The sequence below is a fragment of the Notamacropus eugenii genome, chromosome 2 (assembly GCF_028372415.1).
Source record: "Notamacropus eugenii isolate mMacEug1 chromosome 2, mMacEug1.pri_v2, whole genome shotgun sequence".
NCBI classification, from domain to species: domain Eukaryota; kingdom Metazoa; phylum Chordata; class Mammalia; order Diprotodontia; family Macropodidae; genus Notamacropus; species Notamacropus eugenii.
In genome coordinates this window covers 288,379,930-288,385,889 of record NC_092873.1, presented here as the reverse complement: position 1 = coordinate 288,385,889, position 5,960 = coordinate 288,379,930, and positions in this window count along the sequence as shown.

Genomic DNA, 5,960 nt, shown 5'->3' with positions numbered 1-5,960 from the left:
CCCAGCCCAACTCTCGCATGGCCGTGGGGCCGCTTCTCTCGCGAGATTTGACCCCTAACCCTGCCGCGCCCCCTCACTTCCGCCATAATGAGTGTGGCGGTGAATGGGAGACGCCATCTTGAGCGCGGCAACCTTTTAGGGTGTCTTAGCCTGGAATACCTCTCGGGCGCCCCGCAACACGACGCACGGTCGGACTGTGGTAGTTGGTAGGTCGTTTTTCAGTCGTGTGACCCCATTTGAGGTTTTCATGGCAAAAAATGCTGAAGTGATCTTCCATTTCCTTCTCCAGCTCATTTTACAGGTGAGGAAACGGAAGCAAAAAGCGTGAAGTGACTTGCCCAAGGTCACACTGCTAGTACGGGTCTGAGGCTGAATTTGAACTCAGAAGGCGGGGTCTTCGTGGCTCCAGGTCCCGCTCTGGTTACTATGGCGCCCCCTGGCTGCAGAGTCAGGTTACGGGCTCACTATTTTCCAATGCTATTTGTTAGGCAAAGCTCGTTTGGACTGGAAGAAACTGACCTCGCACCCTGCTGACCGCTGCTCTGAGCTCTCCAGCGGAGGGTCAGTGGAAAGGGCGGCCAAGGGGAGTCAGACTGGAGGTCCACTGCCCCCTCTCTGCCTCCCACTTAGGCCTCCTTCTTAGTAAATGAAGTGGGGGGAGGGGATAGGCCAGTGTACTAGCAGCAGGCCAGCAAGTCGTCATCATGTGCCATCTTGGTGCCTCTGTCCCATGGGACAGAAGTAATTTCCCTTTTTTCATCTGTAAAATGGATCCATCAGATGGCATCTTAGGTTCCTTCCAGCTCCATGACTTTTGGAAGACCTAGGGCTAATTCTTGCTTCTAAAACAGTTTCCCCAACCTTTAAGATGCTAAAAAAGTGTCAGCCTGCACTGGAGTCTTTTGTTTGGGGATTTTTCTGGTGGTGGGGGGAGTTCCCTATACCAAGGAAATGACACACTTCTAGGTACTGTTGATCAGTGAGGGGTGTTCTCTTTTCCAATGAAAACAGGGGTCTGGTTTGTACCCTACCAGGGTAAATTCTAGGAGATAACACAGGCATATATACAAAGTACATAAAAGGTAAAGAGAATGCCTGGCCTCCCCCCACACAGTGTTAGCTGGGAAGGTTTGCCAGACTAGCTGAAGTTCTGAGGTGCCCTGAAGGAGAGATAAGAAGCATCATGTGTATGTACCACCATCACCTTGACCACCATTTTTCCTCAGATTCTGATAGAGACAGTCCAGGGCCCTGAACCTAAGAGCCATGGAAATGGTAATGCTTCCAGCAACTCTTTTCAGATGCAGCCTGGCAACTGTTTCTGCTGAAGATCCTGAAAATAAAGTTCTGTCACCACAATCCTTGGCCTTCTCCAATGGGTCAACCTTAGAAAATGATATGGTATTATCAGTGGAAATGATATTTTTAAAAAAGAGGCATTACCGCCTGCTTTACTGATGCACCTTGAGAGTCTGACATACTGTTGAAGTTTTTATATATGTTCTATGTAAGCTTTATGAGAAAAGATTCTGTCTCACTTTTCTATTTGTATCTCCAGTGCTTTGCACAGTGTTTTACTTAAAAAAAAGGCAAGTGCTTAAAAATGCTTTATTCATTCATTCACCAACAGCTGGGGGACTCATGAATGGTCTGATGTGGGAGGTTCCGCTCCAGCATTGACATAAACTAGGGATTCTCAGAAACAGGTGAGGAAGGACAGTTGGATGGGAGAAAAAGAATGATGTGGGTGGATGTGGTGTTGTGTGTGAGAAAACAAGGAGACCAGTTTGGCTGAACCAGAGTTGGAAAAGGAGACTAATACATGGCAGGTTGAGGCCACGCTGGAAAGGATTTCAATGTTAAATGAAGTTTGATCCTGGAAATAATAGGGAGCCCTAGACGTAACAGAAGAGTATAGTGACATGGTTAGCCCAGTCTATGCTTTGGGGAATTACTTTGGCAGTTAGGTGGAAGATGGGTGAAGAGGAAATAATTTGAAGCAGGATGATCAGATTTCTATAACAGTCCAGGCTAGAGACAAAGAGCCTAAAATGGTTGCATGAATGGAAAGCTGACAGATGAAGAGATATTGTGGAGTAGAAATGACAAGATGAGCAACTGGCTGGATCTCCAAGGTCCTTTCCGACTCACAATCTCAGGATCTCTTTCCTTTTCTTCTCTCTCTCCCCTCTCTCAACTGCCAGGAACATAGCCTGGGGAGCCCCACCAGCATTTCTTCTAGGCTGGTGCCCAAGCAAAACTGACAACCAGGATGAAGGATTTGGTCAGGAAAGGGAGAGGGCTAAGGATGGCTCTCTGTTAATCCAAACATGCAAATCACATGCAAATTGACATTTGGTTCTGACATCAACAGATGATACAATTCTTTGCAATAGGCCTGCTTCCATTCCTTGGAAAATGACCCACTACAAATATATATTCTTTCAAAATCTCTAAGAGTCAAGCTTCATCAAAGCAAGTCACCTCTCTCCTTAGCCAAACAAACGCAAGAGCATCTGAAGGGCCACCAACTTGTGTCCTCTAAAGTTCTTTTCCAAGACAAACTCATCACCCAGGTATCTATCAGAGTTTCTTCCAAATGAATCATACTGATTCAGGAAGTTAAGGGAAATTCTTTTTAGAATATAACCTCCTACAATAGATTCATAAATTTAGAGCTAAAAGGACCTAGTTCAACCCACATACTTCTGTCCTTATGTGTACAATGAAGGGTTTGTACTATGACTTTCTAAGGTGCCCTCTAGCTCTAAATCTGTGACTCTTAAGATAAAGATACACTGCCTTTCATGTGCCACTAGATTGCTTTAGAGTTCTGTCCAGACCCAAACCCTGTGACATGGGACAAGTGCCTCGCTCCAAGACCAGAGGCTCATTGCCTTGGAAATAGTAAAGTTCATCACCTGTACTGAATGACCTTGTCCAGAAGGAATCAGAACTGGCTGTGTGTGGGGGGAAGACCACCATTGCCTATAGGCCACTCACTCCTGAGAGAAGGAGCAAGAGGTGCAGCTTACTGAAAAATGGATCTGCCTCACCTTAACTATGAGCACATATAGCAGGTGGCTCTATAGGACTTATTTCTGAATGAAGCCATCTATTTTGGTCTTTTTCAATGCCAAATCTATGATCCTGCCAAATGCCCCATAAAAATGGCAGGAGTGAAAATAAAGCAAAATTAGCTACATCCTTTCCTTGTAGGAGGGACACCATATAACTAATGCATTTACAGCAAGTTTGTGGAAGGTAGAGAAGGCATATTCCATTAATAAGCACAGCATACTGAAAAAGCCACCTAGTCTAAAGGCCTGCTTTCTCATGGGATAACTGCACCCCACTATTATTTCTGACACCATCTAACTCTGAACTAAAACAGCCTAAGTTTAGCAGGACAAAATGACCTCCGTGATTCTCACAAGGTGGTTAATAGGGTGGCAGATGTGCCCTGATGCCCTGCCCAGATGTCAAACACCCAGGACATTCCCAACTCAGTGGTAAGGGACAGGGAACCATGGGTCATTCACTGGAACGTCTGGGCCATGGTGACCTGAAGTTACTGGGGCAGGGGCTGCCTGCTGAAGCCCAGGGTGGATGAAAAGGGCTACCTGGGAATGACAGCAAACCAACATTTCCTCGTCTTCCCAGGAACCCTGACTTCTCACTAGCCTAAGAACAGTATAACCTTGCTACTTCATTTTCAAATAACAAGGGAGTGAAAGGGCGCCACCTGGTGGATTTCCTTCATGGCAGCAGTGGAGAACCATTCCTGGACGGGGACCTTTCCTCTAAGCAAGCACAAGTTGATAAGGTACCATGTAGGAGCAGGAACAGAGCCCACTGATAACATTGCTCTGGCACCAAATCCTAATCTCCCAGGACTAGTGAGGCAATTTGGGCTGCTGTTCAGGGCCAACGAGGCAGTCATCACCTCAAACCCTACTCCCAGTTATTCTCTGGAGATGCCTTTTTTTCTGCCATGCTGCACTCTCCATGTTGTATCATCCATGTTACTCTGCAGCTACTGTACCCTCAAACCCAGATCTCCAGAAACCATGCCGAAGGGAAGCCAAATCAGTCAGTCTGGGAATTCTCAGTTCCTCAGTCAATAAGCATTAAGTACTTACTAGACGCCAGATCCTGTACAGAGTAGTATGCAAAAGCCATGAAGGAAAAAAAAGATCCCTATCAGGGAAGACTATCAGGGAAGTCATATTCCAACAGAGGAGACAATATGCAAATGACTATGTATATGCGAGATATGAACAGCCAGAAGGAAGGCTTGAGACAGTTGAAGGGGTGAGGATGGATAGTCCCATGCCCAGGTGCTTGGAGCTGCGTTGAAGCTGAGGAATCCAGGGACAGAAATGAGGGAGAGTATTCCAGGACCAAGGAAGAGCCAGTGAAAAGGCACTGAGCTGGGAGACAAGTGTCATGTTCTAGGAACAGCAAGAAGCTGGTGTTGTAGGATCATAACAGCATGTAACAAGATTGGAAAGGTCAGGTTGGAACAGGCTTTAAATGCCAAACAGATTGTTTTATATTTGATCCCAGAGGTTAAAAAGGGAACCATTGAAGTTTACTGGCACAGTCAGATCTGATTACTAAAGCAATACCACCTCCATCCCCTACCCCCAACCAAAACCCTGTCAGAACCTCTCCTGCTTTCTACCTCTTACTCTGGGCCTCATTTTCAAATCATTACTACTGATTGGGGAAAGGTCATGTAAACCAACTGTCCCATGGCTGCACTCTATAAACTGTGATTTCTCAGACACAGTCACCACTCCCGTGTGCATACCTTTCTCCACTGTAGCTTTAACATACAAAAGGTCCCAAACAGCAACTTTCCCAATGAGTCCTATTTATGTGACCCACCTCTAGAACTCTAAGTCCTAAGAAGTAAACTGGAAAAAGTGGGTTCTTCTATTTTTGGAGATGGAGATAGTGATTTCCAATCTCATTCTTAGCCTCAAGCTTTAACTAAAGTGATCTTTCCTTACTGTTCTCCTGGCCTCCAGACTCATGCCTCTCCAAGCCCCCAGAGACACAGCCCAGCAGATGACTATTCCTTTAGTTCTACTCTAATGGTGACACTGCCATGCTCAAGATGCCTCAATTGTTCCACACTGCTTACTGGGAAAAAGCTCATGCTTCAAGGATTTGAAAGCCGTCACAATCTGAACCCAACTTGACCTTCCAGCCTTATTTCCCCACAACTCTCTAACACAACCTAATATTCTAGGCCAGTGGTTTTCAAACTGTGGTCCCTAGAGGCCACAGAGTCCCTGAGAGTCAAGAGGTCAAAATGTCTTTCATAATACTACTAACATGCCATTTGCCTATTAAAATGCTTTTCTTTTTTCCAATCACCTATTTGTGTGACGTGGGATTTTCTTACACTTCAACCAAAACAATGTATCACAGCAGACAATACAAGAGCAGATGAGAATCCAACTTCCTTCTATTAAGCAAGACATTAAAGAGATCTGCAAAAACATACAAAACAATACCACTCTTCTCACCAAGTTTTTTGTTTTGGGACAATTGTTTTTCACAAAATACGTAATTTATGCTAACATGCAATGGGCTTACTATTATTTTAAAATCAATACATATTTTAAAAATTTTATCACTTTATATAACATGGTAAATATCGATATATAAATCACTCACTTACACAAAAGCACTTTGGAGTATTCAGGAATTTCTAAGAACATAAAGGAGTTCTGAAACCAAAAATTTTAAGAATCACTGCACTAGGCAAAGACCTGGGCTAGTCTCAGTTCCATCACTTAATAGAGAGGTGATTTTGAACAAGTCACAAGCTCTCTGAGTCTCCACAATGGGCAATGCAGGTCTCATGTGGCCCCTGGCCAGTGGTTGGCAGGACAAAATAAAAACAATGGGCATTATTTCTGGCTTCTGTGCTGATGATATCCATC